Here is a 25,786-nt window from a genome sequence, read left to right as displayed (position 1 = left end):
TTCATTAGAATCTAATGCTTGTCCTGAACTTAGTGGCCTTGCAGAGAAGATGTACTCTGCAGTTTGATGCAGTTATGAGCACAATGGAAAACAATAGCTTCAGATACCAGGGAAAATGATATCCCATTCAGCAAAAGTCCTCTGTCATCAGCTTTGTGATTGGAAATAAGGTAGGGAGCAGTTTCCCAAATACAGTATATTGCTGAGCAGATGTATAAGAATCAAAGGGAAAATGGTTGCCAGGGAGACAAGACACTCATGCCAACTCTGTCGAAGACTAATCATAAAATGTCTCCAGGGGGCATTGTATAGCCACAAGCACAGACAGGAACAGAGCCAAGCCAGGGATCCAGATGTTGCCCTTGGAACTGGGCGCCCATTTCAGGGACTGGCATCTGCCTTCTGCCAAACAGAATGTGCGTGGCTGCATCTGCTCACTGCAAAAGTTAACACACACTAAAAGCAGAGGAAAGGTTGCCGTAAACTAATGATTTGGCACCGTGCATAGGAAGGTATTACATATTAGATATATCGTCTGTTAACCCTGAGTTCATTTCTGCATTGCTCTTTCACAAGGCACAACTCACCCATATCCTGTCTCTCAGTAATTTCCATCTTGTTCATCTGAGAGCAATCTTGTTTACAAATAACACCTGAATTATTTACAATGTACCTGAGTACATTTGACACCAAAAGAGAAAAAAAGCTGGATGGATTAGTTTTTTCAACTAATCCAATAAAATACAGCTTTTACTTTACAGCTCTTAAAAAAAAAAAAAAAAAAAAAAAAAAGGCGTGATATACATTTGTGTCTGAGACTCTGCTATTAAATAACTACCTCTGATAAGAAGGGTGGGTGACAACAAGGGATTTTCAAAGTGTTTGTGTTCATTTTCCTCTACTCTCACTTGCAGTGATGAGATTTTTGAACCGTAAATTATGGTATTTCAACATCTGAAGAACATTCTTATGACCAGAGAAAAGTTCAATGAGGCATAATTTAAACGTACACTATATCTGATTCTGTATATATGACTAGCGTTTTATAGTTTACAAGACTTTTTCACTTATTTTGTAAGCTATTCTTAACCTCTCTAGCAGTTAGTTAAAAGAGGTACTATTAATCTTTAAAAAAAAAAAAAAAGTCTTGAGGACACTGAAGTCCAGAAAGGTTTAAAGGTATCTTCAAAGTCAAAGAAGTAAAAGAGAAAGAGATGAGACCACTATATGTATATTGTCAGTTGCACATTCTGTGTTCTTTGCATTAAAAATGATTCTATGCTTGGTTATCAAGAAACAAGGATCAAAACTTATTTTTTACTCCACATATGAATGGCAAGATTTTACTTAGTTCTATTGAATTACAACCTTCCTACTTGTATTAGTTCTCTGCTGCTACATAACAAATTACTACAAACTTAGCCATTTAAAATGACTACAGGAGTCTGGACACAGCATAGTTGAGCTGTTTCTTATTATCTATCTAGAGTTTCTCAGTTGTTCTGAAGACATTCATGTATCAACAAGGCTGCATTCTCTTCTGGAGGTTCTGGGGATAAACTCCCTTCCAAGCTCACTCAAGTTTTTGGCAGGATCCAGTTCCTCACAAGACCCCATTTCCTTACCGGTTGTCATCTGGAGGCCACCCTCGTCTCTTTGAGGCTGACACATTGCGTCTCACACGCATACTCCATGTTCAAAGCCACAACAGCATGTCAAACCCCTCTCATCTTTTGAATTCCTTTACCTCCTTTCTGCCCCCCTATCCTGCTTTTTAAAGCTCTCGTGTGATTAGAGCAGGCACACCTGGATAACCTCTGCATCTTAAGGTCAATTAAAACTGACTTGGAACTTTAATTATAACTGCAAACTTCCCTTCCAGCAGTACCTGGATTGATCTTTGATTAAATAACCAGGGTCTAAAAATCTTAGAGCAAGAAGGGCATCGTTAGGATTCTGCCCAACACACCACTCAAAATGTGGTCCTTGGGCTGGCAGCATCAGCATCACATGGAAGCTTGTTAGAAATGCGGAATTTCAGGCCTCACCCCAGATGTCCTGAAACAGCAATTTATCAAGATCATCAGGAGATCCATATGCATATTAATAAGAAGCAATTGCTTCTGAAAATGTGGGGTTTCTTTTCTTTTTTTTTTTTTTCTTTTTGTTTGGCAGTAGACATTGGGTTGACAGAAACAAGAAGCAAACCATTCGATTCTTTTATTCCATCTTGGGTTTCTTCCCTCCCTTTCTGACATGGAGAAAGGGGTCAGATAAGGCCAAAGGCAACTTTCTCATTCATGGCCTGAAAGTGTAAGCAGAGCTGCACCCTGCCGAGCTGTGGAAGGAAAAGAGATTTTTCAGAGCATTTACAATGAAGTTTTTGATGGTTTATTACTTCTTAGCCTTCAGCATTCGTAGTGGCACTCTTTGCTGCTGAGAGTGGACAATCTTGAGAATATTATGAAATCTTTTCATGTTTGTTTATGGTGCATGGATGAAAAGTTTAAAACTTTAAATGAAAATAGATCCCTTTGCAGTACTGGGATAATAGTTAGAGGACAAAAATCAATTTTATTTTAGATGGAGGGAATTATGTACCATCCAATTGTTACGATATGCTGCATTATTTAGAATGTATCTCACAGGGGCTAGCTTTCCATGAGTGCATATTGATTTCATGTCCATTTAGCTATAGACTGAGATGCGACTATAAGGAAATCTAAGTGATATTGGTTAAGGATTTTAAACATATGCTCAGCTTCCGAGAGCTAATCAATCCTACCAGGAGAATGCTGAAAAACATGGATGTGCCTCCACTTGGTGCCAGCATGCTCACGATGTGGCAACTCCTCTATCCTGGGTATAAAGTGGCAACTCTTTAATCGTGGGTATAAGGCAGGATAATGTAAGATGGATATAATGAAAGAATCATGAGATCAAAGTTCTAATTAAACTTTGTAGCTAACAATAAAATGAATAGCTGATGAGAGAAAAAGGGAGCAACTAGATCAGAAGGTATTTGAATTTATGGTGTGACTGTGTATATACTGACGACAGAAGTGTGGGTGAAGTAAGGGGGCAAAGGATTGAATGCAGAAAGAAGCCACAGGACCCTTTCAACAGGTTAGAGCCAGAAAGATCTAGCATTCATTTTGAAAAAGTGACGTGTCTCACATACTATATACTCTATGAAATGTTGTATAATGTATTATATTAATAACTGCACCATTATTTCTTATATATGTTAGATATGCTAGAATTTTTTTCATGTATTATATGAAGCTTAGTAGAAATTTCTTCTTTGATTTCTGATTTTTCTCCCTCATGGTGATGCGTCCCAAACTGAAATGGGAATGCCCCCCAAATACACATAGCACTAATGACAATAAGCTAAAATTATTACGTTTTTAACAATTTATTGCATGCCACTTCCCTACCAGAAGCCATGCCAGGTGCTATGGATACAAAAATGAATAAGCTTTTTTTAGTAGGAGCTTGTAGACAATTATAAGATAATTTGACACGAGTACTAAGAGGTACGTGGAAATTGCTATGTGCCCACAGAAAATGAATGGTCAAATGTAGGAAATAAGGTGGCAGGACTAAGGAAGGCCTCGCAGAGAACATTGTGATGTATATCAAAGAATAACGAAAGCTCATCTAACTTGGTACTCAATGGCCAAGTCAAATAAATATTTAAAAAAAAAAAAAAAAGACACCGGAAACAAGTGTATAAGTATTGGTTTGTATCAGTTATAGCAATTCTACAGATTAGTGAGCAGATGAGAATATCAGTTCCATTAGGAGGGAAATCAGGAAAAATGAAACAGGAGACATCGAGGATAAATTATAATGTTATAATTCCTGAAAAATTACTTCATAAATTCTAATGTGTGCAAATGTCCTGCTGATTGTCTCCAAAGCAGTATTACCCACATTTTACAGATGCAAAAGTAGATGACCATGAAGGTAAAACGATCTGCTGAGGCTTTTAGAGCCAGTACGTGTTAGTGACTCCAGTTCTTCTATTTCTACTACCGGTATATAAAATAAAGTATTTTACTCCATCTTTTCTGACTCTTGCTTTGTGGTTAATTCTCAAAGTTTCAAACCTGGATACATGAATTAATAAATGTGAGCACGGAGCACAGTGCTTGCTCCTAAAAATCAATTAATCGATGTAAGGTCTCTTCTCCTTCTTTTTAAGAATCTACATTGTCACCACTCTGGCGCAAACTCTGCATGTTAAGCTGTAGAATCGTCAGCACCTCCTCTCTCATCCCTTAGCCTGTTGGCCAACTCCCTCCAGTCTAGAATTCTAAATTAATCATCCTTAGAAATGGCTTTACCAGTCCTTTGTTCTAAAATGTACAATGGTTTATTAATAACAACTACCATTTCAGAGAATGTAATGTGGGGCAGCCTCTTGGCTCACTGTTTTGCATATACGATCTTGCTTAATATTCAAAACAATCCCTATGAGGTAGGCACTCTTATCACCTCCATTTTTAGGGGATGGAATAATAGTCCAAAGAGTGACAAGGTCAAGTTTCTTTACAAAATTATAAAGAGGCAGAGTCCTGATTCATAACAGTCTATTCACAGTACACGTGCTCTTAACCTCTAAGCTTAAGCTGCCTCCTACAGCAAGCTGATGGACAAAACAGGTGGAAAACAAGAAATAGGTATTGAGTGTCTAGAGTCAGTATGACACAAATGGGGAGCTAGAAGCTTCATCTTTCCTGATCTGGGATTTGGGCCAAGGAGGATAGAAGAAATACTATTGAAAATTATTATTATTTTTTTTTTTTTTTTGGCATTTTGGGAAAGCACAAGAGCAATTCCTGAATGAAACAATTTTCTTTTTTAAAAAATTTTTTTTACGAGCTCAGAATCCATTACTTTTCTTTCCTTGGCTACAGTCATTTTAGGCCATGGGTGTCATCATCACCATCAGCATCAGTGAATATGATCCTTAGGCTTTAAACTGCCCTCACATTCTTGGTCGTTTCCTAGTGCAGTATGATTTAAACTTGGTTATTACATTACGAAATGGAATGTATTAACTTTTCTCAAGTTCAGCTCTGGAGTTTATATCAGAGTGCTGTGATATACAGTATTTGGACTGGAGCTAAAAATGACATTTTCTTAGAATATAAAGATTAAACTATAAACAAAGACTAAGAAAATCCCAATATGCTTAAATATGCAATATACAAATGCTAAAAATAGGTCTTTGATGTCACACACACTCAAGTTATTATACAAGCCGCAGCTCCAATGCCCAAGTCAGAGCCACAGCAAATGCTGCCCAATGATAAAATTTGGTGCCCAATTTAATCAGCCTGAAGTTCTTGGAAGTGTTTATGGCCAGTGAAGACTCAGCAATACGGACCTGAGAGGTCTGAAAAACAGATGCAAGGAGGTACCTTCTTCCTTTAGCAAGTATCATGTCCTGTTTTGCCATTCCTTACCTCTCCCAATTTTGATTTTATACAGAAACTTAGAGTTTCACGAAGTACATTTTTTCTTCCACGGTGTAGTCCATGGTAGTGATTCTCAAATGCTACCTGTCCAAATGCAGATTCCTTTGTCCCACCTTCAGAGATTATAGTTCTAGAGATGGGGCACAGGAAGGAATGCCCCATGAATTATACTCCCTAAACATGTGAAATGCATTTCTATCCAAGCATCTACACCCACAGGTGAGTCTGCTCTACCCAATCCATGAACTGCACTTTGAGAAACGTATTAGGACAAAAAGAAAAACGGCTCTGCAGTCACGGTGACTTGAGTTTGAATCCTGGGCTCTGCCCTCAAGAACTCTAGGACTTGAGACAAAATCTCTGAGTCCCTGGACGCTTCAATTTTCTCATTTATAAAATAGGGATAAGAATGTTTACCTGGGAGAACTGTTTTGAGAATGGAAAGTAATGTCTGTTTATTACCTTGGGCTGTGTTTACATGTTGCAAAGACTCAATAAAGTATCATTTATTAAAAATGTTATTTCATTTTTAACGAGTGAAGATGAAAATGAGGATGATGGCAAAAATGGCCAAATCCTGTGGTGCAGTAACACACCCTCTTAACCAGGACAAAAGACAGTACTTTCACCATGTGTCTGAACTGACTACCCCTCTTCACCCCAGACACACACAGACACATACATAGACACACTGATAAACTGTTCTGGTTTCTAATAGGCTGTAGATTCCTCACTCTTTTGGAAATGAGGAGATCTTTTTAACAAGTCCAAATTCCATGAACATTTACATAGTATTACTTATGCTTTAGTATTGAGGAGTGTGAATATGCTTATGGGTTACTGAATCCCTGGTATAATTCTATACCCACCTCTACACGATCTACTCCCGCTATTTTAATCCCAGGTAAAGGGGTCTATAACTCGGAGGTAGTGACTCTGTAACCTAAGCTATACCTTAAGAAAAAAAGTTTTAAGCATGGTTTTGAAAAATTAAACTAACAATTGCTTCTCTGCTTTATGATTTTTAAAGTCATAGTTAATTACTACGACTAATTCACTTAATTGACTTCAAATTAATAAAAAAAAGTTAAGTGCTGTCTGTAAGCCAAAATCAATACTGATGGCCTGTATGTACCAGAAGAAATGAGAAAAAGATGGCCCTGCTCTCACTGGGTAGGCACCATGTTTTTCTCATTGGTCCTTTGGGCAGGGATCCATTGAGCAGGATCCAATGGATGAATCCTGCCCAGTGGATCCTACCCAAAGGGATTTTGGTTAGAAAAAAATAGCCAAAGGTCAGGATAGAGGGAAATATTGTAACTGAGCACGTTCTGGCATACAGACATAAATAAATATATTCACAATCATTGTGATAAGTTAGTGTAGGATTTCCGGGCTACGTGAAACAGGAATAACACATCTACTTTGAGGAAATCAGAAATGAACACTCTTTTATGGAGACGAAGAAAGGTTAGGGACGCTCTCACAGTTCTGTTTTTTAGAGGGCAGATTTCTTAGTAACCACTAAAAGTCTCCTCTTTTGTCATAAGCCAAAGAATATGTAATGTAAATGCTTCTGGTTTTACCTGTAAGCTACACTGCAGGCTTATAATTCTTGCTTTATGAACAAGATAGAGGAGAGAGGGAAAAGAATGTTTATTTCCCTTGCCTAGACATTGAATATCTATACAATCTCCTCCTGAAAAACAAAATACAAATAAAATGGGAATTTTTCAAAAATAATTTCCAGGCTAGGCGCAGTGGCTCACGCCTGTAATCCCAGCACTTTTGGAAGTGGATGCTGGTGGATCACTGGAGGTCAGGAGTTCAAGACCAGCCTGGTCAACATGATGAAACTCTGTCTCTACTAAAAATACAAAATTAGCTGGGCGTGGTGGCACGTGCCTGTAATCCTAGCTACTGGGGAGGCTGAGGCAGGACAATTGCTTGAATCTGGGAGGCAGAGGTTCCAGTGAGCTGAGATCATGCCACTGTACTCCAGCCTGGGTGACACAGCGAGACTCTATCTCAAAAATAAATAAATAAAAATGTTTTAAAAAATAAAATTTCCATAGATAACAGGGTGCTATTCAGTCATATACCTATAGTCACAGTGGCCTAAACACCCATCACTAAGTTGAATTTAACTGTAGTTCTCTAATAACATAAATGACATATCATAATGGAAGGAAATCAGAGAAATCTTAAGAGTCTAATATCACGCGTGCTCTGTTCTTCCAATTTCTAATCTAACTTACGACCTTTGAATGTTTGATGTTGCTGCAGTATCAATGAAGAATTTCTGACATCTTGAGACTGTAAAGCATTAATATAATTTATCCCGTTATCTTTTACTGTTTGGCAATGGAGGTCTCATTTTTGAGTTTGAGATATATAAGTCTTAATTCATTTCAAGTCCCTACAGAACGCAAGCTTCTTATGGAGAAACAGAAGTTTTATCACAATGCAACCAACTGCAACTCCCTACTACCTTCTCCTGCATCTTTTTTTCACCCCCAATGCATATGTAAACATACATGCAGGGACACATTACTAGTATGTCATTATTTGTGGCTTTGCAAATATGCCATTATCTTCCACGTTTCTGAGACTTTCGACATGAGCTTTCATGTGCCATTTCCCATCCCTTTTTATCTCAGAAAATTCATATTCATCTCTAAACCTACTTCAGATCATCATTACCATTAATAACCATTCATAAAAATTAAAAATTGCATGTTTAAAAAATTGGAGATTTGATACTATTAATATCAAATCTCCAATTTGTGAAAAATGCAATTCCTGTGAAGTGCAATAAAATGAAATTTCATAAAACAAGCTACGCCTGTACCTATTTCAATTGTTTAGATAAACTATGCATCTTTCTCTCCTGTCCATGGCTGACTTCACAGTGTGTGACGAGTTACCCCTTACCCTCTCCAGAAGGGTTTCGGCTTAGAGAATAATGCACCGCAATTGTGATTTTTAAAATATTTAATAATTTTATCTTGAAACTTATGCTTTGAATGATGTGTCAATGGAGCATGTGCCTGGGGTTTGGAGCCCTGGTTTATCAGTATACAACTTCCCAAAGCCTCCCAAGGGCAGATTCTCAGCAGTTCACTCTCCCACTCCACGTACCCCAAGCCCCCCATCCTTCCCTCCCCATCCTTACCCTGCCACTGCTGCCATCTTTCACCCTATGAGTGTCTGGAGAGTTGGGTACACTGCTCTATGGCCTTTTGGGAGGGGGCACTGTGGCAGCCACCCTACACTGGGCTGATTGCACCCCAGAACACCTGGCAGGTGCCTGGTCAGTGGGAGGCTGTCTCTTGGTGGGAGTGAGCCTTTCCAACCTCTGTTCGTGTAACCTGGCACACAGGTTTCAAGATTTTGGTGGAGTTGGCTATCTGCCATGGGTTGGAGTGGCAGGCTTGTGAGAAATGGAAATGTCTAGCTCAATGTTCGAGACCCCATGCCTGGCTGGGACACTGAGCAGGCCTGGGAGTTTGCAGGAAGGGCAACCCTGAGGTACCTATGACTGTCTGTTCTTGCTCCATGAGTATAACCTTGCTCTAGGGTATTCCTTCTGCTGACTCCTGTCTAGGGTGAAGATCTCTTCTTCCTTCTAACCTTCTCTGAATCTGGCTTGTGTTTATCTCTTCAGATCAACTCAAGGCACCCTCCAAGGATAAACCGTGTGATACAAGCATGCAATTTCAGTGATTCTGATTAAGGGCTAAAATGCTCTGATGTTTACATTTAAAACTATCATTGTACAGTATAACCAATGGGAAAATTAATGCTAATCACTTGCTTAGAACGAAATTTGCCTGCAAATTAAATTTTTACAAATGACAAGGTAGTGGCTAACGCCTGTAATCCCAGCACTTTGGGAGGCCGAGGTGGGCGCATCACCTGAGGTCAGGAGTTTGAGAGCAACCTGGCCAACATGGTGAAACCTGTCTCTACCAAAATTACACAAAAAAAAAAAAAAAAATCAGTGGAGCGTGGTGGCACGTTCCTGTAGTCCCAGTTACTCGGGGGGGTGAGGCAGGCAACAGGATTGCTCAAACCCAGGCGGCAGAGGTTGCAGTGAGCAGACATTGCGCCGCTGCACTCCAGCCTGGGAGACAGAGTAAGACTCCATCTCAATGGGAAAAAAAAAAAAAAAAAAAAAGACAACTGGAGAGGAAGAGATGATTAAAAAGAAAGGAGACATCTTTGTGTGCACTTTTAATGGCACATTTCCGGCTTTTCAAGCAAAAGATTTTATTTTTTCACCAGGACCTACAAATCAAGTAGCAAGCTCTGTACCTAATTAAAACTGAGTTCCTAAAAATTGGAGTACATGCTTTTTAATTTGCTTTTCTGTACCTAGCATAATACCTGGCATTTATCAAATATTCAATAAATGCTTTCTTTGAGATCATTTACACAAATTTGATTTATGTTATATATATGTCTGTGTGTGTGTGTGTACAACATATAGGTAGGTAACACCTGAATTCTACATATTTATGATTATACTTTAATAATACTTTGATATAATAAATTAATATATACTGTGATATGTAAAGATATATGAAATAGGACAGTAGAATAAAATACTTTAAAAACTGATTTCCAAACGGTTTAGTCTTTCAGTTATCATTCTGTATTAAGAGAATACTGCTTTAGTTCCTTTGCATTTAAAAGATCATTAATCTGAATATTAATTTAATCAATACTATATTAAACAAACTATAAAAGTAAATTAATATTAAGAAAGCAGATTCATCACACTATAAGCTTTCAGAATGTGCCTAGTGTCAGCATATTTCTATGAGAAATAAGTCCTGTTTATACCAGCTATGAAAATCTTACACTGATTTTTTCTTCTTTGTTTATACTTTGATTCATGGAGAAAGCTAAGATTAATATGAATACTTTTACAATTTTTGGATTGTCTACTTTCCAAGTGCTTATCATTTTGTTAACACCTGTGGCTAAATGTAGACAATACAGACTATGGTATAAGCAGATGTCTTTTAGTATGAATATTTCCAGAACATTAGGTTCTAAATAGCTTCTTTTTTCTGCAAACAGCACTTTCATTTACTTAAAATGTAGGAAATATGTCTAATGGTGCATGTGTAGAGACACACAATCACATAGTTACCTACACACAGTCACCCAGAGATACACACAAATTCATACTTACAGGTACAGATACATAAAGGCATATATGAACAAGGAGACACACAGATGTCTACAGAGGCACATATGCACATAGACTACAGACACACGCATACAAACATGTACCCATGCACACACACTGATTTAAACACATGCAGACTGGCAAACACACAAATCTATATATAGAAACAAACACACATACTGATCCAATTGCACACAGTTACATAACCATGTATACACACAGCTCATATACATAAACTAATACATACACAAACAAACAAGAACGTACGCTCACAGATACACACACATATCTACATAGACACAAACTCATGCATACAGACACCTAGACACTAATATACATGCACATACTCATATCCCTTCTGTCACGTGCTTTTGGAATTGAGCAGAATTGCTTGAAATTAAAGGAGAAAAGCTAGATGAGATGCTTCTAGCAAAAGAGAGGAATACAAAAAAGAAACAATTATAAAATCATTGCCTATACCAAAAAAAAAGCACTACTCTTTCCTTTCCGATAATTAAGACACTTTAGTTAAACATTTAATCATTGTTTCCTGAACATCTACTATGTGCCAGGTCCTGTCTGAATGCCCCAGTCCATGTAAAGCATGCATCATATTAACATCACTGAATATAGAAGCATTCTTTTTTCATTTTCTTAATACATTGTAAATTTATTACAGAATGTGGAAGCACCATTACATGTCATGCAAGTTAATGAAGATACTAATAACCTTCCGGAAAGCAAGATATGACGCCAAATCCCTTCCTTTTGCCCCTCCCTCTATGTATTATTTTTTTCCCTACATCAAAAGACAACACAAGTCTTGAGAACTGTAAAGTACCTGATATGGTTTGGCTGTGTGTTCCCAACCAAATGTCATGTTAAATTGTAATTTCCAATGTTGAGGAAGGCACCTGGTGGGAGGTGATTGGATCATGGGGGTGGATTTTCTCATTGCTGTTCTTGTGATAGTGAATGAGTTCTCTGTTCATTTAAAAGTGTTTGGCACTTCTCTCTCTATCTCTCTCTCTCTCTCACTCTCTCTCTCTCGCTCTCACTCTCTTTCTCTCTCCTGTTCCATCATGGTAAAGACGTGTTTGCTTCCCCTTCACCCTCTGCCAAGGTTGTAAGTTTCCTGAATTCTCCCAGCCATGCTCACTGTGCAGCCTGCAGAACTGTGAGTCAGTTAAACCTCTTTTCTTCATAGTCTTAAGCAGTTCTTTACAGCAGTTTGAGAACGAATTAATGAGACACCTCTCTCCCATCTGCCTGTCCTCTTCCTTTACATTCTTCTGCATTTGCCATTTAAATTGGCTTATGACATTATTTTTCTGTGTGTGTTTTATTTTATTGTGTTTTGTTTTCCAGATAGAGGCAGCATTCACTAGAAAAATAAAATTTTAATAGATATATGTCAAAGTTACTATATAGTATTAAACAACAATATGTGAATCATTAACAGTCCTCTAATAAGGATGGATTAAAAGTAAAGCAAAGAGGTAATTGCCATCTTCTCCATTTTTCCTTCTCACCCTGCCTTGTAAAGCATGTGACAGTAGCATTACATCTAGGTTTTAGAAGGTTATTACTACAATCACGTGTGTTACAGTTTCTGCTACTCAGTATTGTAAATCCTGTCCAATTCTCTAACCAGCAAACTCCACATACACACAATTCCTCACTTGTAACCTTGGGACAATAATTAACTCCTTTATGGGGTTGCCATGAGACCACATTGATCTGGAAGTATACAGAATCAAAGAGAATCTTTAATACAAGACATTTATCAAAAATGCCTGGTATTTGAAGCTCTAAACAAAGTTAAAAATGCTCGATTAATAAAATAAATAATGTGTTCCTACTAACCCTTAGAGGTGAAAAATCCTTCTAGAATACTTTTTTGGTTGTCCATCCTTAACTTTATGTAGAAACGCTAGAAGTAAGTGTATTATTTTCCATCTTTCGTCCTTACAGGAAGTTTTGCAAACCTCTATTTACACATGGTACACACAGACACCTACACACATGTGCTACTCTACATTGTAGTATTAATAGGGTCCCTGTTCACCAACATTAAGAGATTTCTAACAATCTTCCAGACCCTTCTTTTACCTTTTGAGTTTGTCCTGGCCATTAAAAGAGAAAAGAGATGTATTTTCATGCCAATTGAATTTCCAGTTGAAAGTACAGTTGAATTTCCAAGAAACTATATTTGTGCTATCTTCCTCCTACCTATCCAGGTTAATCACCTTTCATGGTAATTTACCCCCAGTGCTGTCTCCTATCCCAACTCCCAACACAAATACCCATGCCCTGTTTCCACCTGTCATTCTTCCTGCTGATACAGTCTCAGGAAGCATATGAGGAAATGGCAAACGGCTGTTTGCTCTGTCAAGTTCCTTGCCACCTAAAAATCTTTCCCTAATTCTTCAGGCCTCAGCTATAATGTCTGATATGCGAAGGTCTATCTGACCCACAAAGGCAAATTTTGTTTCTATGTCTCCCAAAGATATTTCTCCTTATTACAATTTCTTCTACCATTGAAGCTTCTTTTCTTATGGGAATTGCTTGTAGCCATTATTGTCCTCCTCACTAGAATGTAAGCTTCTTGAAGTCAAAGGCATGTTATGGTATGTACTTACCATGAATAGTAGATGAACCAATGGTATTTCCAAGGTCATATGTGTGTAACTCAAGCTTGTGGCTTTTTACAGTGTGTTGTTTGTTTTCAACCATATCAGAAGAGCTTTGATTTCACATTTTTACATTGCCTCCTTCCTTTTCAACTGAGGCTTTCTTTCCACTAAAAGGGACCCTGCTAAATAAATAAAGAATTCGTGGTCTCATTATAATTCTCCACATGCCAAAGGACCTTGTGGTGAGGTCCTGGATCACATGTAATGCTTTTGACATTTACTGACTCTATTCGGAACATACACAGGAATTGTCTGTAGAATTACAGCAACTCAAAGTAGACTTCTATTCACTAAGTTCTAGCATACACTTTGAAGAGTTTGTAGCAGTAGCAGTTAATTTGTCACTTTCTCTCTTCCCTTTCAAAATAATTATTTCTTACTTGTGTTAGTGCATAAATAAATAGAATTATTTAAAGGTTGAATGGCATCTTTCCTGTACCTTGCTTAAACATTCATAAATCCCGAACTATGGGTTCATATCTAATCCATTGTTGTGATAGTATTAGGAAACACACATTGGGGTCACTGATAAGCTCACAATTATTCCCCCTCCAGTGTTGATATCTTTATAATCACATATTCAGGTAAATCAGGCCACTCATGGCCAGGGCAGCCTTATGACCTGAGATGGTTTAGTAACTCACTCCCTACTGACAGAGATTGGTTCAAACTATTGGCATGAGATTCTACCCAGGCCATTCATGCCCCATTCTCTTTGGGTAGAAATTGGCCAACTCTATAAAGCAAAATGCTTTTTCTTTGGAGAGAGCTTAGCAGTAAAAACTGGGTAAGAGTGAGAGGAGAAAAAGGAGGGTAAACCAAGAGAATGATAAAGTTGCTTTGGTATACCTGATGTGTCATCTCTACCCATTCCTAGATAATATTGAAAGAAAAAAAATGGAAGTCCTCCTTTTTGGTGATAGTGACAGAAAGTAAACTCCATCTAGGACTCTGCTTCTCAAAATGTGGCTGTGGACCAGAAACACTGACATTACTTGAGAGGTGTCTTTTGGAAAAAGAAAAATCTTAGGCTCCTCTCCAAACCTACTGAACCAGGTTGTGCATTTTAAAGAAAATCCCCAGTTGTTTCACATGCGCATGAAAGGATAAGAAGCACTGATACAGTTGCTTTATTTATTTATTTATATTTTATTTTATTTTATTTTGAGACAGAGACTCGCTCTGTCGCCCAGGCTGGAATACAGTGGCGTGATCTCGGCTCACTGCAAGCTCCGCCTCCCGGGTTCACGCCAATCTCCTGCCTCAGGCTCCCGAGTAGCTGGGACTACAGGCGCCCGCCACCACGCCCGGCTAATTTTTTGTATTTTTAGTAGAGATGGGGTTTCACCGGGTTAGCCAGGATGGTCTCGATCTCCTGACCTCGTGATTCGCCTGCCTCGGCCTCCCAAAGTGCTGGGATTACAGGAGCTGGGATTACAGGAGTGAGCCACCGCGCCCGGCCGCTTTATTTATTTTTTATTTATTTTTGCTGCTTTCTCTGTTAAATTCAACTGGATCTTTTTAAAATTTCCCCAACCTTTCTCCACCACAGGACCTTAGCAAATGCTTTTTTCCCCCGCCTCAAAACCTCTACTCTTCTTTCTGTTACCTAATTAACATGTCTTTAAACATTAAATCTCAGTGGAAGATTTTTTTTTTTTTCTTCCCCCACGGGCATCTTTCTGACCAGGCTAAAGTCCCTACTATGTATGCATATGATATGTGAAATTTTAGAGTAAACGTAATGCATATTAAGCTTCATGACTGATTTATTTTTTAATTACTGAGTTCCCAATATCAAAATTGGCACATACTATACTCTCCACATATATTTATTGAATGAATGAATGCATGAGTGAATGATGTAAACATTTTTACAGACAAATAAAACGAAGCCCAGGGAAGTTGCGAGATTTACCTAAAGTCATCTAAAAACTGATTGATCTATTATCTATGTTACCGCTCTAATGCCTGAGAATAGGTATATTTAAATTCTCCTCTTCCCCCCAATAATTTTCTTCACTGAAGACAACAAAATTAGAAGCCAAACACATAACCAAATGGGAACCCCAATCTTGAAAATCTATGAAAATGAGATAAACTTTTTCTAAAGCATCCTCTTTTCTGCAGATATCTTTCTGCTGAGTGGGTGGCTTAGATGGCATAAGCATATTTATTATCAGGCGATGACACTTTTGCTTGAATGCCATGTTCTTTGGCTGTAGAAAAAATAAAATATAATAAATCAAAGTGAAACTGCAGCAGCTGATCAGCCTCTGACCAACTGGAGAGTGGGAAGTCTCCAATGAGCAGAAACTCAGGTAATCATCTGATGTATGCTCTGTCCACAGTAGACCCCCCAGAGGTGGAATGAGTTCAATTTATCAAAATAAACTTCATGGCATTTCTATTTGGGGGTGCAGTGCAGTTTTTATTATTGGAAGGTTTTTTTAATCAGCAGAGCAATATAGGGAAGGGCTCGTGGAAATTTAAAGTGATTGTGATTCAGACATGCCTTGGCATGAAAGTAGGTGCCAAAGGATGAAGGTCATTTTTTCTTTATTCATTTTTTTTGCATCCCATCTGAACAACTTCTACACTGTTAAACTTACCAACTGCCTCTACACCATCACAATTTACCACTTATGAATTCTTTTTAGGCACATTCCTACACTGTTTATGGACAATGTCCTAGACAGTTTCTCCTTGCACATCTTTGATTCCTATTTCCTGAACTCTTTGTTATTGTCCTAACTTCTGGATTGTTATTTTGTATCATGATAATAGCCCTGAGCTCATGCTCCTTTTGAACTTGGAAATTGTGGTCCTAATACTGTTCTGTTAGCTTCATTTAAGCATGACTACGTTGTGGGTTTTTGGTTCATTTATTCAAATATTTAATTTGTGAATGCAAGATACTACACACTGCTAAATGCTGGAAGATGAAAACACAGTACTCTCGCTCACGCACATGTAATTAAGTTGCACTTAATATATGTTACTGTGTTATTACAATACAGTGAGATGTTTCTATACAGACATGGACTGCCACTGAATACTTTCAATAAAGGCCCTGAAAGACCCATCTCTCCAGGCTAATCTCAAAAGACCCATCTCTTAGCACCATGCCAGTTCCTCTGGGTTTGTCTTACCTCTGTCGTCAGGCCATTGCCCTATAACTTTGAGGCCACCCATTAGATTCACCTACATCCTCCTCTACCACACTTTGCTTATCTCAATTCTTACATTTACAGGCACAGAGATTTACAGTGTTCTGCTCTGTTTGTAACTCCCAACAAATACTACATATCTTGATGAAAGTTATTGTTCTTAATTCATCTTTAGAACTCTAACATCTAATACTGTGTCTTCTCTTCGGAGTTACTCAGTAAATGTTGAACTCATTGGCTCCTTTGACAAATGCAGAACAAGCTTAAAGTGTCGTTTTCTTCAAATGAAACTCAAAATAGGATTAACTTTGTCATCCCTCAGAAATGAAGCCATTTCTAATATGCCTTCAGTGAAGGGGAAGAGGAAAAAAAAATCATTTTGCAAATTACAGTAGCTTGACAGCTGCTCGCTAAACAATGCCGCATTAATTTTCAACTTTCTGCACATGGCTGAGTGGAAGATCCCTTAATCCCAGGTCCCATTTTATTCTTGCCTCATTGTCTGTGTCCCCTCATTGTATCACTTGCAGAAATCACCAGTGACTGAGCACTCTCTTAAACCTTATTATCGTCAAAGAAGTCATAGACTGGGTTAATGTAGATCTGCTTCCCAGAGGTGTGTTAACATGGATTTAAGTTCTTTATTTTGAGTGATTGACTTTGAGAAAACTCCTTCTTTATCAGTTACTACCAGAGAAATAGAACCTTCCAAAAGTGACACTAAACTAACCACATATTCTTGAGTTCTGCAGGCATAATAACTTTTAAAGAGACTGAGATTAATTTGGCCATTTATGAGTAGGTGTAATCAGATGACCCTGCATGTTGAGGCCAGTGAGACAGTGCATCAGAGGTTTAAGTTCTTGGCTCTAAACGATCTACATTTCGGAAGCTTTTCTGAACAAATTCTCTGAGGTTTAGTTACGTTGCTGTGATATCGTTGTTGTTGTTGATGATGATGTTCCTGGCGTACTGTTTCCAACAAATGGTTACTTTCATAGGAAAGGGATGAGAGAGTCCTTCCTGAAGAGGCTCTTTGCTTTTCAAAAATCCAAACTGCCTTATCTCATCATTGAAAACCTGCCTAGGGAAACTAAAGATATCTTTCAAATACAGAATATAAGTGGCACAAAATACAACCTAGATAAAAAGAGAGGAAAGGTAATTGCAAATGAGCCAGTGTTTTAGAGAGCTAAGTGGTGTTTGACATGCTCATTCTCATCCAATAAATAAAAGAATTGAGACAATGCACTTTTTTTGCTATACAAAGCTATTTTTATTTATTTAGGCTCTTTGACAAAATGCACATATTCATAGGCATTTCAGAAACTGGCTGCAGAGCGCATCAGGGATGCTGTTCCTAGGAAAGGCCACGTGGGCTGGGAAACGGGCCAAGAGAAACACTCCGATGAGCACACTCCTCCCAAAAGTTAAATGGTACCTTAGGTCCTCAGGGAGGTCCTCCTGGGGTTGATAAGCATCGGAACACAAGTGACCTTAATCATTATAGTATGACATGGAGTTGAAAATATGAAGACTGAACTACGCTCCTAATCAGGTCATAAACAGGGGTTACTGAGTGAGTTTCCTAATCCTGTTAGGATCATCACTCCTCATCAGGACTAAAAATAATAAGGAAGGGTACAAGAAAATCTTTTATCATTCATCCACATTTTAAGTGCTGCGCAAAACAAAATAAAAAAGAATAGGCTGGGCGTGGTGGCTCACGCCTATAATCCCAGTACTTTGGGAGGCCAAGGCGGGCAGATTACCTGAAGTTGGGAGTTCGAGACCAATCTGACCAACATGGAGAACCCCTGTCTCTACTAAAAATACAAAATTAGCCAGGTGTGGTGGCGCATACCTGTAATCCCAGCTACTCAGGACGCTGAGGCAGGAGAATCACTTGAACCCGGGAGGCCGCAGTTGTGGTAGCTGAGATTATACCATTGCACTCCAGCCTTGGCAACAAGAGAGAAACTCCATCTCAAAAAAAAAAAAAAGGAAAAAAAGAAAAAAGCGTATCTGTCAAGAGGAACCAAATGTGAATATTCTTATGAGAAAAAACAGAAAATATTTTTAAAAGTAGGAAGACAATTATGAGCTCACTCTTTTGCATGCATGTACCTATTGATAAAATTGTAGCTTGCAACTTGTATTTTAAATTTATATTCGTATATGTATATATGCATTATGTATATACAGTAGTTCGACCTTGTATGTGGGGGATATGTTTTAAGACCCCTTGAAGTTACAGATAGCACCAAACCCTATATATACTATGTTTTTTTCTATACTCACCTAGGATTAAGTTTAATTTATAAATTAGGCACAGTAAGTGATTAACAACAACTACTAATAAAATAGAACCTTTTAAATAATATACTGTAATAAAAGTTATATGAATATAGTTTCTCTCTTTCAAAATGTCTTATTGCATTGGACTCACCTATTTTTGGACCACCATTGACCATGGATAACTGAAACCACAGGTAAGAGAGGACTACTGCATATGAATATATATACACATATATTTGGAAGTTATTTCTAAATATATCATATATAAAATCTGTATATAAATTTATATTTAAACTTATACATACATATGCATTTGTGTGTGTGTGTCTGTAATTTGAAGAGGCTTCAAAATGACAGCAAATAAGAAATAAGATGTGCTTCTGTGCATTCCCCTTCATGGCTTAGGGTCTGATCTCAACCCAGCATCAACTGTCACGCCACAACATGAGCCTTGGTATCTCAGCCTTTGTGTCCTACAGAACCATTAGAGCCATAAGGAACAATTTGTAGTCCCAAGTGCACATTTGTGTGTTTTCTTGTGCTTTCTTGTTTCAGAATATGCCTCACTGTATCCGTCTGGCCAATTTCCACTCAATTTCCACTCATCTTTCATGAACAAAATAAAATGCCAGTCATTTTAGAGAATCATCACTGACTCCTTCAGCCCGTTAAGAGCTATCTGCTCAGTCCTCTCCTGGCATCTCTTTCACACTGCTATGCCAATATGCCTCACATTTCTCCAATTATTTACTTATTTTTTTAGATGCTTCATCTCCACAGACTAGGAGATACCGAAAGGCATGAAAGCTATATCACTGACTTTTGTTCCCAAATACCTAAAACTAATTCTAGAATACTAGAGTTGTATCCTACAAATATTCACAATGAATGGATTGCTATAAATATTTTTTCCCTTTTAAGCATTTCATAACCACTCCTCTATTGTAAGCTCCACTTTGTTCCATTTTAGTTTAGATCATCCTATTCAAAAGCATGAACTTTTGCCAAGAAATTATATATAATGTTTTAGTGGTGATCTGTATGAGCCTATACATTTTTTGTCTACACAATCTCTGAGTTATCCTTCAAAAATGTTTCGAGGTTCTCTGTCTTTGACAATATTCAATTTAATACAGAAATAGAGCATTTGAAAAAATGTATCTCTTCTAAAGAACACCACAGGCTTGATTGTATTTGGAAATGCTCAGCAAACTTTTCATTTCAAATAATTCAATTTTTTTTTTTTTTTTTTTTTTTTTTTGAGATGGAGTCTCGCTCTTTCGCCCAGGCTGGAGTGCAGTGGCCGGATCTCGGCTCACGACAAGCTCTGCCTCCCGGGTTCCTGCATTAAATAGATGAAATTCACTATCTGCAGTATCAAAGCAGGAAGAATACTTGTCAAACCATTTTGGTAAAATTCCAAGCAAGGAAGTTTGGAGTTTATCAAAGAATGTCTTTGTAATGAAATCATAGAGGCCTTTTTAAATTATGGCTTCTGACCATATGGACTATTGTTTTTCGGCCTGTAAATTCATTAGTGAAAGAGAAAACAGAACACCCTCCTGAAGGGAAAAGGCATGCCACAATACCTATGCAGAGACCATCCTTTTAAACTCGGATATTTCTGTGTATTTGAAGTAAACGTAGGACAGAATAAGTATACAGCAAAATAGATCTCTCTCTATTTATCTTGACTCTCCCATCTCTAGTATTTATACACAGTATTATTTGGCATTTGTTGAAAAAAATTTTTTAAATTAGAATGCCCACCTGATAAATCTAAATAGCTCAATTATATTCTCTATTAATAAGTCTCCGCTCTGGAATCCCTGATGAATCATCATCTAACATAGCAAAAACATGTTTGGTGGAAAAGAATATATTCAACAATGAATATGTTGAGTTAATTTAAAGAATCCTATTCTCACTAAAAAGATTTCCCATATTTAGTTGAAATCTTTTAATTTAGCTAAAATCACCTGATACTTCCTCTATTTCTTACTTGCTTCCATTCTACCCAAATTTTTTTGTTTCATATCAAGTAAATTTTGTGCTTCAGCCCACAGTGAAGCCTGGAGTCTTGTGTTCCTTTGGTTTCATGCTGCAAGGACAGGAAGTGAGATTTGGGGTGACATCGTTTGCTCCAGAAAAATTTGTAAATATTTAAAAAGTTACTTTGAAATCTTATTTTTTAAAAAAAACTACAGTCACTGTGCATACCCAGGTTGAGAAGTACTTCCATCTTCTGGCTGTTGTGCAAAGCAGATAATTCTTTCATCTTCACTTTTTTTTTGTTTTGTTTTTAAGACAGTCTCACTCTCACCCTGGCTGGAGTGCTGTGGTGCGATCTCGGCTCACTGCAACCTCCACCTCCCGGGTGCAAGTGATTCTCCTGCCTCAGCCTCCCGAGTAGCTGGAATTACAAGTGGCCGCCACCATGCCTGGCTAATTTTTTTTTTTTATTTTTAGTAGAGATGGGGTTTCACCATGTTGGACAGGCTAGTCTCAAACCCCTGACCTCAGGTGATCCACCCACCTAGGCCTCCCAAAGGGCTGGGATTACAGGCATGAGCCACCGTGCCTGACCTAATACTAAGAGATCCGGAAGATAATACTCCTGTGTACCTTCTAACTCAGTATCCATATATCACTAGCATGGAGCAGTGGGGGCAAAAAATGAGAACCTTAGATTCAGACAGAGTTGGACTTGAATTTCAGACTTAATGCATATAGACAGCAGTGTGAGCTAAGTTTTTGCTTTTACTTTCCTACACCTTATATTTCTCTTCTATAACATAATAACGTGATGATGTATTAACATGGTAATGCATGTGAAATAGCCAGTTAATTGTTTGGAACATCATAGATGTTCCATAAGTATTGAATCCTTTATTCCAAGCTTTGTTACAATTGCTTATTATTTGGTGTGCTTATAATTTCATCCATTCATTCTTTCATACTTTTATCCATTCATCTAATCATCTCACAATTCTCCCATTTTCCATCCTTCAATCCACAAACACACTGACCACTTTTTATGTTACAAATAACTTTGTTAAGTGGTGAGGATATAGAGATGAGTCACGATTCCTGACCACAAGCAGATCTCAGCCAAGTGGAGATGACCTCTAGATGATAACAAATAAGAAACAACTTGTGTTATGAAAGAGAAATAAATGAAGTACTATTGAGTACTAAAGGAGAGGGTTCTCTAAAGGAAAGGATTCCCAAGTATGGGAGACACATTTGATAAATTTAAGTCTATACTTTGTGGTCCATGACCCGTGCTAAGCACTTTACCTGGGGCATATTGTTGGCAGTCCTCCCAGTGATAATTGCTATTACAGAGTTAGACTCATCTTAGAAATAAATAGCATAAAGCTTAAGTAAGTTAAATCACATGGTCAAATTCAAGTCATAAGGAGCCGATCTTGAATTTGACCCCATACTAGTTGTTGTAACTATTATGTTGCCTTCATGGAAAGGACAGACGTTAAAAGCATCATGGTATAAAAATGAGAAAGAGCAGAGTTGTGTTGTCCAGTTTTATATTTATATTGCTCAGAATAAATTGAAAACATAACCTGGATAAATAATGATTAATGACAGCCTCTTCCCACCAGGAAAACACCCAAGTTCCTGAGAGCAGTGATTAAACAGCTGAATAGCAGATAAAAAGAGAGAGACTCAGGGATCTTAGCACCATAGAAGCCACAATGTATTTGCGTATATAGTTGGCCCGTTTGTTAATAATGGGTATGCTTTGACTATACTTTGAGAATACTCTAATCATATTTTATTGAAAAAAATTCGAGTTCATATTGCAATACTTTTTGCTGTTGCTTTTGTTGGTGGTGTCTTGGGCAAAGGCAATCATTTCTGTAGAGTGCAATAAGAAAGAACAATGTGTTCAACATTATTTCAGCTAGCATCACTCTGAGCCTTTTTCCCAGATGAAAGCAACTGATTTCAGTATTTTTTCTCTATGTCTGTGGTTTTAACTAAAAGTGATCCTTTGACCTTCCTTCCTTACTTTCTTATTTTCTCCATCTATCCCTCTCTTTCTTTTTCCCTTCTTTTCTTTTCTCCTTCCTTTGTAATTCTTTCAATGCCATTAGATGAGACTCAGGTAGGCAACTGCATAGGAAGGCCAGAACCTGATGGGGGAGTAAGGGGTACCCACAACGAGGAGAGTAGGACATAAGCATTTGGGAAAAGTAGATAGAGTGGCAGCAGTGACTTGTCACAGGAAGTCAAGAGGAAAGAATTTGTGCAGGGAGGTTGTGGGTGAGAGCAGAAGCCCAGTGCAGGATGTTGGAGCTCAGACACTGCAAAGAAGCCTCACAGACGTCACCTTAATCAAGTAATCAATGCTATTATATTCAAAATTGGGACAAATTGAAATTGCACATCACCTGCTAAGAGGCAATGAGAAGAACACAGCAACATTTCTGTCATATTCCTGCCCAAAATACTGTGTAACATGAATCTAATCATGAGAAAATATAAGATAAACCCAAATTAAGGGAGATTCTATGAAATAACTGATGTATGTCTTCAAAAGTGGCAAGGTCAGGAAAGTCTGGCCAAACATCGGCAATTCTACAGATTGAAAGACACTAAATAGACATGGAAACTAAATGCAATGTGAGATTCTGAACTGGATTCTTTTACTGCAAAGATGTACTCTTGGGTAAGAAAAAAAGGCATTAATTTTAATTTCTGATTTTGATGGTTGTGTTGAGGTAATGTAAGAGAAAATCTTGGTGGTAAGTATTACACACAAAAGTTTCAGGGGTTGTGGAGCAATCATATTAACCACTTCCTCTCAAACAGTTTCAAAAAATAGTATTGTTATTACAACTTCTTAGTAACTTTTAAATTGCTCCATAAAAAAAAAAAAAAAAAACTTTAAGCTGGCATTAAGAGGAGGATTAACTGTCCAATATCTAAGGAGTCATATAACCTTGAGTTTAAATTCAAGTTTGAGTTTGAACTTGAATTCAAATTCAAGTTTATCCCTTAAAAAAGGGATATGATATGGACAAGTTATTTAACTTACATACATTTGCACAATGGGGATAACCTTAAGTTTCATATGGAGATTAAAATAATTCATAGGTTTTCTGTGAGGATTAAGATTTTTAGTGCCTGAAACGTGATTGGAAGAGTGCTTGACACATAGAAGCACTACATCAATCAGTGTAGCTGTATTATCACTATTCTTATTATCGTCATTATTTTATTGAAAGGTTCAATTCCAAGAATTGTAATAAACTGAAATTTGCAATCACAGAAACCTGGGATCAAATGATTACTTAATAGTTAGGTGGCCCAAAGTTTCTTAAGTTTGTGAAATATCATTGTTTTCCATCAACTTCTATGACCTTCCCATGACCTGAAATTCATTTTTGCTTACTAAGTTCAGTCTACACTGGCTTTCTTTCAGTTCCTCAAAAACATCAAGTAGTTTCCAGATCCAAAGAATCACACAGTCTTTTGCCTCTTCCAGGAGCACACCTTTGCCCTTACTGGCCTGAATGACTCTACTACTTCAGAGCCCTGCTTGACAGTTGAATTCCCAGAGTCCCTGATCATTAAGCTATTCTCTTTCATAGGTTTCTATATTTTATAGAAGTTACTGAAATTTACATTTTGTTATTGTTTGTATCTTACCCAAAACAAAAACCTTTTTGAACTCAGCATTCAGGTCTGTTGATTTTTGTTATATTCACCATTGTGTACCTAAGATATAGCACAGGGTACAGCATATAGAAGGTTTTCTACAAGTAGCAGTAGGATGAGTCAATATATGAATAAGCCAACCACAGTACCAGGCACTTGAGAGTCATTATATCAACTCTTTAAAGCAACCCACAATGATGATACAAAATAGATACTAATATCACTGTTACCATAAACATAATCTTGCTCCTTATCCTAGACAAAATAAAAAGTGTCAGTAGATCTTGACACTTCTCAAAGAAAAACTAATTATTTTCGTGTATTAAGCATCAAGGCAAGAGAGTAAAGGAGACTCACCCTAATTATGTAAGGAGACAATGTTGAATGCAAATTTTCAGTTTCCACTAAAAAATGAATGATTACTTGGGAAGAAAATAATTGCTTTGGCACTAAATGCAGCTGTTATTCATGTCACATTATTTATAAGACTGATGTGCATAATATTCCTCCAGTCTTACTATAAATTAAAACAATTCAGGAACATATTATACACAGACACTTATGAGAAGATATGTTTACAATTGCTATTGCTGACTCCAATAAGAATAGAATTTTTCTCAGTGATAAAGGCATTTTATGGGAAATAAAGCAACAAATAACCTCATCATTGTACTTTGGAATGATGGCAAACCAAACACAAGTTATGTGACATGAAAATGTCCTAATGATTTTAAGTTACTGAGCCTTAGTCACGTGATTTTCAATGAGAGTAGTGTATAAAGAATTATAAATGAGCATTACAATCAGAAAGCATGGTTCAAACATCAGCATCTTGTACGTTTGCTGTAAAACATGGGGCCCATTTTTCACCAGAATAAGCCCAGCTTCCTCATCAATCAAATGGGGACAATAATAACACTTATTTCATGCCCTTTCCTCAAAGTTCATATGCTGAAACCAAATCCCCAACGTGATAGTCTTAGAAAGTAGAGCCTTAAGGAGGAAATTAGATCTTGAGGGCTCTGCCCTCATGAGTTGAATATGTCTACTTATAAAAGAGATTCCAGGCTGGGCGCGGTGGCTCTCGCCTGTAATCCCAGCACCTTGGGAGACCAAGGCGGGCAGATCACAAGGTCAGGAGATCCAGACCATCCTGGCCAACATGGTGGAAACCTATCTCTACTAAAAATACACAAATTAGTTGGGTGTGGTGGTGCATGCCTGTAATCCCAGCTACTCAGGAGGCTG

Source organism: Chlorocebus sabaeus, chromosome 5 (genome assembly GCF_047675955.1).
Source record: "Chlorocebus sabaeus isolate Y175 chromosome 5, mChlSab1.0.hap1, whole genome shotgun sequence".
Classification (NCBI taxonomy): Eukaryota; Metazoa; Chordata; class Mammalia; order Primates; family Cercopithecidae; genus Chlorocebus; species Chlorocebus sabaeus.
The sequence above is the reverse complement of the archived record's forward strand: the minus strand, read 5'-3'. Positions refer to the sequence as shown.